The 11,137-nt window shown below is 27.3% G+C and overlaps 1 protein-coding gene across 2 annotated transcripts in view; it reads right to left on the bottom strand.

The window, feature by feature from the left end:
- LOC117174915 (lipoamide acyltransferase component of branched-chain alpha-keto acid dehydrogenase complex, mitochondrial) overlaps positions 1 to 11,137 on the bottom strand; it is a 29,980-nt gene that overhangs the window by 17,505 nt on the left and 1,338 nt on the right. The window lies entirely within an intron of this gene.

The raw sequence follows: 11,137 nt of genomic DNA, 5'->3' as shown, positions 1-11,137 counted from the left end.
ATATATCTAGTCGGGAGTGGTGCTGACTGAAAACAGATGATTTTGAGCGATTCGCGCGCCATCTGTTGGTCATTCTAAGGACTTATTGAACTACCCTCGTACTGTTGTCGATACTTTCACCTTTAGTTTTGAAAAGTCTGTGCAGAAAGATCAAGCGTTTAGCTCCAGTTAAATACATTATCGCGCGATGAGAATATGCCCTCGAAGCGGGAAAATTTTGTGAAATGGAAAGAATAGTTATTTTCGAATTATCTTCTAATTACCTATTTTTTAATTATATTAGAAATTTCGATGTTAAAACGATTACTTCGGATAATTAAGTTTTCAAGAGCAAGAAAACATCTGCCTCATCCCGGATATAAACCGGGAACGCCACTATACATGAGTGGATTTCTAATTACCTGAAAATAATTAAATTTGGAACTGGAAACCATTTGGTGTTCATTCGCGTTGTGAAATAAAAATGTAATCTTGCATACGTGATATTTTAAACCATAGACTCACTACCATCTATTAAATGCCTTATAGGAACTTATACAAAAGGACAAAAGGATATATAGAACCATACAGAGCCATATAGAGTGTATAAAATTTCTATATGATTCTATATCTTCTTTTGTCCATTTCTATAGGTTTCTATAAGGCTTTTCATGAAGAGTATTCTTAGATGAAAATTAGGAGCTCAACATTTTTTTAAGAATGTATTTCTCAAAATACAGACGATTATTTTTAATTAAATAACAGTTTTTAAAACTGACTATAATTCCCAAAAATAAAGCGCGTTTGAATTTTACCATCAATTTCTGACCAGCACAGCGCATGCGCATTATTTCTGTAATTTTCTTTTTAAAAATTCTGGTAATTTAATGGTCTATTAACGAATTCTTGTTTTTTAAATGAAGAAGTTTAACCTCTTCCTTACCTAATTTACGAATCTGAAGTAAAAATAAAGTTAAGAATTTTGAATAAGAGGGATTTGAAAACTCTTATTCAAATTGGAATTTTTCGGTTGGCAAGCCTGTTCATTTACACACCATATAATTACACATTTGTACCGGTTTTCTGGAAGACCAAATTTTCACGATGTGCTCCGTGTTTTTCGTTCTAAAAAGTTTGTTTTAATCTCTGCTCGATAAAATTGTGTTAAAATCGGATTTTAGAATCAGTGCCCGTAAAAATTTGATTTATGTTCATGAAAAATCCACGTGTTTTTTTTTTTTTTTTTAGATTTTCTGGTCATAGGCGATTTTGAAGGGATCTAAGTAATCGGTTTGTCGTTACTTTTTCTTCGATAGTAAGATGAATTTTGATACCACAGTAAAAAATTTGAAAACTTCTAGTATTTTTTCGTTAATTGTGTTGTTTTAAGTGACTCTTGCAGTTAAAATAGAAAGCAATTTTTCGGGCGGGAAACCGTTTCATTGCGTTTTGACTTTTCACCCTTTTCACTGAGGATTTTTTTACTTTTCACATTTTTCAGCATCATGGACTAAGTTTCCGACCTTTTTGTATCGGTGAGTTCATATTCAAGGAGCTTTTAATCACGTTTTCTGAACAAAAGGTTTATATAGAAAGTTAGGTTAGGCTCGAAAAATCTTGCCACTTTGCAAAAAAATTAAAACGTTTTTGGAGCTCCGAATTTTTTACGTTGTTTAATTCATGTTTCTTTAATATTTCCATTCATTCAACAAATATTTTTTTAAAAGTTATTTATCATATAGAAATATAAATCTGTAATAAATAATATTAAATCGATTTTCCTAAATTTGGTAAAAATATTTAAATCAAAATCTAGCCAATTAAATAACAAGCAATATCAATTTTCATTTGTACTGTTGTATAATTCATTTTTTTTTCATCTTCAGTTATACTGTGAACAGTGGGTCGACGGAAAATTCGTACAAGTTTTTCAAAAAAAAAAGTTCCGGTATACCAGACTTAAAATCGATAAATCCGTCAGTGTGGGTTGGCAAATATTTGAATAATTTTCAAATATGTAATTAGGTATTTTCACTTCAATCAACAGCTAACTTCACGTCATAGATTGCTGAGGGGAAAACAAGGAACCAAATACATGGGATTCAGTTCATTTTTGCCCTATTTTGCTAATATCTTCGTAAAAGCTCATTTTTCTATATAAGTGTATTTAAAAAATAGTTTTTATTTTTTAATTACTATTTAATGAAATAATAAAATGATAATGATGATAATTAAATCCAAAGATATTACAGAAAGAAAGTTTTGTTCGATGCATATAATCCATTATTTTCCCCTCAGCTTTTAACAAAATGAAGTTAGCTGACGGTTGAAGTGAAAATAACTAATACAATCGAAATTTGATTTTACGGCCATTAAATTTATTTTGTATTTTTACGTATTCCACGAAAAATACAGCCACACATTTGTAGGCCGTCGATCGACCCGGGGATTCGGAAATTTTTCCTCAATTTTACATCATTCAAATTCGGGCATAACCAATCACTTTAAGATTTAAAAAAATATAAGTTCGTTTTCCAGAAAATTATTATTTGCCAGGGTGTCTCCATACTTAATTAGAAAATCAGGGAACCCGAGAATTTAATTCATTTGACTTTGACACCAAATTTTCTAAATGATTCACAATTACAATTTCGTGATATGACAGGGAATTTTAGTAAAAACATCCACTTTCGACTATTGGAACAAAAAGTTTCAATAAAGAATGACATTTGTCCTTTCAGATTCACTTAAAGCTAGAAATTTAATTTAAAAATGTAATTTTTGTCTCAGGATAGGGAGTTTCCGTGAAGAATATTTTAATGTTTACTAGAAACAGGGAATTTTTTAGAAGAATTTTTAATCCGATTAAAAGAAAGGAATTAAAAAATCCCTGTTTTATATCAGAATTTGTCACCATTTGAAACTTCCCAAATAGGGAATTTCGAAAATGAATTTAATTGTGGCTTGGTATAGATAATTTTCTAAAAAAATGAAATTTGAGTTTCGATCGAAGATAAATAAATAGAATATAAAAGAAATCGCCGTAGATAATTATAATTTTGACTTTGGAAGAGGGAATTTCGTAAAGAATTATAATTTTGTCATGAAACGGAAAATTTGCGATAAAAATTTTTATTCTGATTTATAAAAAAGGAATTTACAAAAACAATCCATGTTCCAAATCAGATTTCTTCAGATTTCGAAAATTCCTGATTCCATATCAGATTTTGCTTGAATTTGAACATTCAATTTTTTTTCAAATGTAAAAACTTACAAGAATCTAAAACTTTTCTCTTCCAAATTTTAGAAGAAAATGTTCTAAATTAGGAAAAAAATGTTGTAAATTAATTAATTTTAACTAGAAACAGGTAAATAATTGAAATAAATCAGCTAAAGAATTACAATTACCGTGAATCGAAACAACAAATTCTCAAAAAGAATGATCATTTTTCTTGGAACAGGAACATTTTTAGAAGAATTTTAATTCTGATTTAGAAGGAAGGAATTTTTAAACCCCTGTTCAATACAGAACTCGTTATAATTTCAAACTTCCTAAATAGGGAATTTTTTTAATAAGTTTAATGGTTTAATTGTTTAATTTTCGCTTTGGAACAGGTGATTTTTAAAAAGAATTATAATTTTACTTGGAACAAGGAATTCTTCACATAAAATGGGATTCTTTTAGAAGAGTTTTTTTATTCTGATTGGAAGAAAGGAATTAAAAAAGAATCCCTGTTCGTCACAATTTGAAATTTCGCAAACAGGGAATTTTGAAAATGAATTTAATTGTAACTTGGTACAAAGAATTTAAAAATAAATGAAATTCCTAAGTTTGGACCGGAAGTAAATACACGAAAGATAAAAAAATCTTGGAAATAATTGAAAGTTTGACTTTAGAGAGGTAATCTCGTAAATTATACATTTTTCGTGGGACAGACAATTTTCTAAATGGAAGGTGAAATTTTGCAAATTAATTTTAATTGTGATTTATGAGAATAATTATTATTTTACTTGGAACGGAGAACTTTTGCTGTTGAAAAGGAATTTTTGAAAATGTATCTAATTGTGATTTAGATAAAAGGAATTACCGACTGACTCATCGTCGAATCTGAATAAAGGTAAAATATTATTTTACATCTAGAAAAGTTGATTCATCTGCTGCTATAATAATCAGCTAAATAATTTCAACTTGGTTTTTTTCAAAATCTACCGAAAGATATCATTGCTGTAAGAAGTAAGTCAATTTTTTATTCGTTTCTGCCTCCAATTATTACCGGATATATTTTTCGAACTGAAAATGGAGGCAGGTTGTAATTTACTTTTAAAGTTTGATAGTAATGAGCGGATTTTTCTCATTTAAATTTCTTTGCTCAGTCGTTTCAGACTTTTCTCGGCGCACGAGACTTTTTTTACTTAGTAATTACCTTCTTAAGATTACAAGTTCGAAAATGCGTGAACCAGATTTGTTAAAACTATTTTAAAAGAAATGAAAAGTGGTTCAAGCCTGTCTCTTTTATATTTGCAGGCTTTGAAGTTCCCCACATTTTTACTTTTTTGATACTTTTTTAGGCAAGGCTACTTTTTTAATACCTTTATTAAATCCAAAGCTAGCTTAAAAATAATTTTTCAGTAAAGTGTTATAAAAAATTGATCGTACTAACAAATTTCAGGTTTTTTAAATAACAAATTAAAGAAAGGTATGCCTAAAGAAACTAATTTACATAAGAAAAAATAAATCAAATAGAGCAGAACAGTCTATGGGTTTCTTAGAAGTCTTAAAATAAGAAGGCATAGTATTAAATAATACACCCTAATGTGTAGTGAGAATCAAAGTCTACTTACAGCTGTTTAATTAACGTTTTCCAGGCGATAACTTATGTTTAAAGGAAAACTGCAAGCAAAAATTTAATGTATATGAATTAAGGAAGAATTTTATTAGTCATTTGAGGCTTTTCTACTGGTAAAAATGCATTAGAAAAAAATCGAAACCTAAGTCTGCAAAATCAACTTTAAAAATTTTAGTGTATCTTAATATTTTTTGTCTAAATTATGAAAAATCATTACTGTATAACTTTAAACCATTAAGTCCCAGCCGGACAGATTTTAAACATTTTTTCAGTCGATCTATACCCTATCAAAACGGTCCTAAAAAATGGAGAATAGTCATATCCGATGTCAAATTGTTTGCACTTTCGATGTATGTGATCAATACAGAAAGGTTTTGCAAATTTGCAAGAAGTATAAAAATCTAATGGTAAATTTCATAGAAAAAATGTTATTTTGTGTATTTTCCGTATTATTTGTCATATATTGAAATTATTGATCTTAATCTTCAATAATTTGAGAAATATTCTTTATTAAAGCTTTAACGCTATTTGATGAGCACTAGATATATTGCGATTTTTCTCAAATTTATACAGTAATCTTTTTCATCATGTAGACAAAAACATCAAGGAGCACTGCACTTTTTAAAAAGATTTTTTTGCCCTAATACACTACTTTTCCACACTTTCAATTTCGATTTCCAGCATTTTGTTTTTTCGGCCCACCCTGGTATACATTCACTATATTTTCGAGTGCATAAAAATAAAAAAACTATTTTTGTTTAAAATATTATTTAATACCTAGTTCAATATTTCTATATTGGTGGCCGTGCATAAATTATGTAAACTTTTTTTCTTAAATTTTAAGCAACATACCCCCCTTTTGTCAGAGCCCGTAAAATTTGCCCCCCCCCCCCATTCTACGTAATTTTTACCGATAAAAGTTTTTTCCTGAATTTATTTAGTGGTTATTCAAAAATTACGTAACATGATTTAGGGGAGGGAGATTTAGTAAAATCTTACTGTTGCTTATGAATTAACAAAGTAGTTCACCTTTAACAAAGTATTTGTACTTTCAAACAAAAAAATGAATTATCAATAAACAGTTTAATATTTGATATTTTACCTGAGGAAATATTTTCTTTTTAAATCAAAAATGGTTGAATAAAAAAAAAACTAATTTTCAACAAAATAGTTGAATTCTCAATCAAAACAGATTTAATTTTAACTAAATAATTACATTTTTAACCAAAAAAAGTGATATTATTTCTACCAAAATAAATGAATTTTTTGTTTAATTAAAAAAAAAGAATGGAATTTTCATCGAAGAAGATCGATTTTCTACTAAAATAATATGAATATTTGACAAAATTTATAAATTGTTAACCAAACAGTTGAATTTTCTACCAAGAAGATTATTTTCTATTAAAAAATAAGACCTTTTAATAAATTGCATACATTTTTAACCAAATAATTGCATTTTTTTGCCTAAAAAAGATGAATTCTTAACCAAAAATTTAATATTTCAATTTTTATTACTGAAAATTAATTTTCGACAAGAAAAAACGAATTTCCGAAAAAATAGTTGATTTTTTTTCCAAATAGTTGAAAAACGATTTCCCAACAAAGAAGTTGATTTTTGAACCTAAAAAGATTAATTTTTAACAGAAAATGTAATAGATCATATTGCTTCTAAAAATATTTATATTTAAAAAGAAAACATTTGAACTTCACAAAAACAAAAAAATTCAACATACAAGCTTGAATCCTTATTTTGAACAGATTAATTTTCAACATATAAACTTAAAACCTCATTCGAAACAGATTAATTTTCAATTAAACAGTTTCATTTTTAGGCAAAAAAATTTATAATATATAACAAAATAATTCTGAACAAAAGACATAGATTATCAACCAATCAATTGAATTTTTAACAGAATACATTTCCAACCAAATATTTGATGTTTAAACTAAAAACGATCATTTTTCTTTAAATAGTTGAAGAAATTAATTTTCTATCAAAAAGATAAATTTTCAACGAAAAATATAATAGTAGAACAGTTGATTTCAATAAAAGACACATGAAAAAAACAGCGTAATCCTCCACTAAAACAGATTAGTTTTCAAAGAAAACTTTGTATTTTTAACCAAAAAGATTACATTTCTGAAGAAGAACTTTCAAGAAAATAAATACATTTGCACCTAAATAGTTGAATTTTGAACCAAGAAGAATTAAGTTTCTACAAACAAACAAAAATTTCAAACAGAAAAGATAAATCTTCTACCTTAAATGAATTGGTTAAATTTTTAACCAAAAAGAAGTGAAACATTTTAAAAAAATGCTTAAATTATCGAACAAAGAAAAAGTTTTTTAACTAGAACGATGAGTCTACCAAATTATTATGCCTCCCCCCTCCCCACCCAAAAGACTTTACTTAATTTATTTTATTTGAAAACTAACTTTTGACTGATTTGAAATTACTTCCTTTTTAGTGCGTTTTTATTTCTGAGGATAATTTTTCTTCAGAATAGTATATTATGCAGTAAGGGGGAGAATTTGGCTGCACATATCACACGAAACGAAAGTCCAATTTCTCCCCCTTATTGCTGCATACGAAATTTTTCATAACATAGCCGAGTTCTAAGGGTAACATCGAGGGTGAAACCCTTGTTCGGAAATTTCAGGGATTTAATATAAATTTATCGATCATATAGGGTAACTTTGGTTATTGGCAAGTTGACATAAATTCACCAAATTCTTCGAAATTTCCGCAAATTTATGGAAATTTGTCAGTCATTTACACTTTTTTCTTCCTATAGGGAGAAAATAGTGTCCATTATTGAACTCTGGCGTCGCGTTAGTCTGAAAACTGTTACATACTTATATCTCCGTTAAAATGGGTAAAAGAGACTCTTTATATACCTGTTTTATGGAAAGCCCCTTTTTTGATACGTTTCTTTGTTCCATAGAGCACTTCGAAGCCTCGAAGTGGGTTCGAGTTTGTCATTCGGTGTGCAAAAAACCCAAGGGCGAAATCTGTTTTCATTGTGGTTTACTTTATTCAGAGTTTTTGCAGAGTATGAATAATATACAATATGAGAATACACCGTTTGAATATATCGCAAAGTATATGTTATTTGCGGATTTCATTTTTTAATAATCTCTATTACTTTTAAAGTAATAATCAGTTTTTAAAATCAGTGAATTTGTTTTTGTTGAAACTTTAGTGTATTTGCTCCCGTTGAAAAACTTCACAAATATCCATTAGGATTCATCCTGTTTCTCTCGTAAACTTGGATGAGTAACGAGTTTTGCAAGAAAACTTTGTCATGTCACTTAGCATACATCGGGAATCCATACCGTCATGAAAAATCTACCGATTTTCGTGAAAAATGTTTGACGAATAGCTGTCCTCCAAAATGTATACGAGACTGGAATATATGCATATATTTTCATTAAAATTTGATTTATTAGGTTTTGTATCAGGACGACGAGATTATACTTTCAATCGATCAAATATATGACTCGCTATGAAAAACGCGTATTAGAAATGCGCTTACCATGTTAGGAAGAAAAATCTTTTGAAATTCAGATAGAAGTACATTTTTCTTTATAATCCATTTTGAACCCATGCAGAACCTTACATTACTTTATATCAATAAAAAAATTCGCGCGTCTGTTGAATCTCGCGCTTCGATTTCTATAATGTATTTACCTCGTGCTAAGTTCTCGTTCATTCTACGTCTCCGACATTTGTGGATAGACCTTTTAAAATTAAAGGTACATTCATCAACATCTGTGATCTTGTAATTGTGAATTCTCTTTCGTTAAAACTTCTTCGGCTTTTACGAACATATTCTTATAACGTATCTGGTGCTTCGCGCTCGATTAAATTAAAGTCAGACAAACGCAAGTTTCTCTATTATATTCAACTCTATAATATTATTATATATATAATTTTTTTTAATCAAACTCTAATACTCTTCCCTGTGAAAACTTTAACACTATAAAAACTATAAAAACTTTATATATGTATGAAACTTTATTCGCAGCTTCCCTGGAAAATGTATCATTGCAATAAATGTATAGTTTTATCACTACAATTCATAATGTGCATTGATACTGAAACAGGCGTATTTATTTTAAATAATTTAAAATAAAAAAATAAAATAAATAAAATAAGGTTTATTTCTTATTTTATGTTTATTTTTTACGATTAAAAGAAAAAATAATCTATAACAGATTTGTCGATCTTGTTAATCTTTTTTTAGTACAGAGCATTTGTCTATTCATTTTTTCATACCTTGTGTCGTTTTTTTAATTAAAATTTTTTATATTATTTTTCGTATTTCGAGTCGTTCTATCAAAAATTATATTTTTTATACGTTTAGTGTTATTTTTTACGATTTAAACCAAAACCACGCATTCTATCAAAAAATATTTAATATCAAATTTGTATATATTTTTTTGGATAAACAATTTTATTTTTCGTATTTTGCATTTAACATATTATACATATCTCGTATATTTTTGCTAAAAAATTGAATTTTTAAATCGATTTTTCTGACTCTAGCAGTCTCAAAACGTAGAGATTTGATGAAAACCAAAGAAGTCAAATTTTACATAAAACGAATACCTTCTCGTTAGGATGAGAATGTAAAAAAGATTCTTAATTTAAATTATATTTAAATAATTAACTAAATTCAGGCATCGCAAATTTTAATTCAGTTCGTGATTCATGAAAGAGTTGTCTATCTTTAAAGTATTATTTAAGCTTGTTTAAACTAATACTTGAATTTATTCAAAAATCCTATAGTTTTCGTCTGTTCTAAATTTGTCTACTGATACTTTTTTCTAACACATTATGTTCCAAATTTTTACTAAATATAAATAAAGTTTGTGAGATGCTTTTTAATTTAAAAAAAAACTTGTACTAAATTTTTTCCTTGAAAGTATTTTTTCAAAAATAATTGCAGATGCATTTTAACTTATATCTTATTTGTATTAACTTGTTTTTTATTCATTATTCTTTCGCAAAAGTAGCTCATCAACCATCGCATCATATCATAAAGTCTTATCATTTTGAAAAAAAAAACAAATAATTTTTTCCTTATTATTCACACTTGAGTACAGAATTTATTAACTAAGCGAGACAGAGAAAAAATACGAACAGACTATTTTTTAGGTCTTTTTGAAAGAAATGATATTATTCTTCGAACTGTTGTGCCGTTTTTTACAGAATGTGGATTTTCCTATTTTAGAGAAAAAAGATTAATGTAGAAAAAACAAATTAGAATAATTAAAACCAAGTTAAATACCTGAAATGATTACAAAAAAATAAGGCAGTTTAAGAAAAATTTCGAGAACCTTTTGATATTAATCTATGTTATTAACTTTAGGAGTTAAATAATCATAATTTTTTCAAAACGGAACTTCCGCAAAAAGTAACTTTCACTGGATTCTGAAATAGTGTTAATTATCAATCCGGTAAAATTGATGATTTCCTTTAATTGATTTACGTGTTTATTTAACTTATTAAACGTTAGTTAGTCACCTATTTGAGAGCTAATTTTGAAAAAATTGACTTTTTTCAACTTTTTAAAGGAGAATAGGTACTTTATTGACTGTACATTAAGTAAGGAAAATTAAGGAATTTATCTAGTAACAACTCTGTTAACTCGATTCAGTGAAATATTACGCATTTGTGTTTTGTTTAATGATTTGAACTTTTACCTCTTCAAATGGAAAGCCCTAATATCTTTTAACAATTTCAAATTAAATAATTTAGCTTAGAATTTTATAAGTAAGATAGTTTCAAATTAATAGTGTTTGACTTAGAATACAGTATTGATTAAATTCGTGAAGGTAGTATAATTTCATTTAAAATTTTTATCCTTAATAGTTAATCCATGTTGAATTAAAATGTTACAAATCGAATAATAATTTTTAATTTATAGCTCTAATAGTAAAGTTATTTATTAATTATAAAGTTAAAATTGGAATAATTAGCGTAAAAGTCTTAAAGTTAAAAAAAATTATAATAAAGCGCAATACTGAATATTTTCTAAATATTTTCTAAATGATTAAATATTATATTTATATCATAATTAATTATATTCATATTTAAGTAGTTCGAGATACAATTTTAATTCGAAAATTGAGTATAGTTTGAAGTCAACTTAAAAATTGTGATACCTACATGTATATTAAACCCTTAAAATTCATTGGGAGTTTGAAGGGGGAGGGTCGGTAAGGCCGGTTTTTGGCCTAATTTATTTTTGGACCAAAAAATCTGAAAAAATCATGGTAGTATCTTATAAGTATCCCGAGTCGA

This window comes from Belonocnema kinseyi, chromosome 6, assembly GCF_010883055.1.
Source record: "Belonocnema kinseyi isolate 2016_QV_RU_SX_M_011 chromosome 6, B_treatae_v1, whole genome shotgun sequence".
Classification (NCBI taxonomy): domain Eukaryota; kingdom Metazoa; phylum Arthropoda; class Insecta; order Hymenoptera; family Cynipidae; genus Belonocnema; species Belonocnema kinseyi.
This window is presented reverse-complemented; position numbering and strand designations above follow the sequence as displayed.